Raw genomic sequence first — 598 nt, forward strand, 5'->3', positions numbered from 1 at the left:
CTATGAAAGGCAAGTATTCTGCATTAAAAACTGAGGTTTGGAACGAATTCCACATCGTCTAGGAGCCGTTCCAAACCCCCATTTTCACAATATATTTAGCCATACATGGTACCTTTTCAAAACACGTAGAAATTCTAAGGGAAAATGCTAAGATTCACTAGAAATAGTGAATCAAAGAGGGAGTTTTTTCGCAAAACATCCTCAAGTCAATTTTAGTTTGATTGAGGCCTTTTCTGGCCTTGATCTTCGAGTTTAAAATTACTAATCACTTTTTTATTGATTGTGAATAGATTTTAAACTAATAAGAATAGATACTACACTTGATCTTAGCCAAAAGGCCAAGAAAGGTATGATTGTGAATAGATTTAACTAAGGGGAAAAAACAAAAAACAAGCATGAAGAGCTTCTATTTTGAGGTATTAGTTCTAAGCTTTTTCTTTCATTTTCTTTAGTTTAATTCTATTTTTGTTTGTTTCTTTGCTCTATTTTTTGTGCTTGCTGTGTTTTTGGGCTAGGGTTTGTAAGCAACCCTATGCACGCATGCATTCTACATGCATGCGTGGGTCAAAGTATGTGTACGTATGTAGCTGACCCATGT

General features: G+C 34.6%; 1 pseudogene; it reads right to left on the minus strand.

Moving 5' to 3' along the window:
* Positions 1-223: 223 nt before the first annotated feature.
* Positions 224-351, minus strand: LOC126716256 (U2 spliceosomal RNA; annotated as a pseudogene).
* Between the last annotated feature and the right edge of the window lie 247 nt (positions 352-598).

The sequence above is a fragment of the Quercus robur genome, chromosome 2, assembly GCF_932294415.1.
Source record: "Quercus robur chromosome 2, dhQueRobu3.1, whole genome shotgun sequence".
Taxonomy (NCBI): Eukaryota; Viridiplantae; Streptophyta; class Magnoliopsida; order Fagales; family Fagaceae; genus Quercus; species Quercus robur.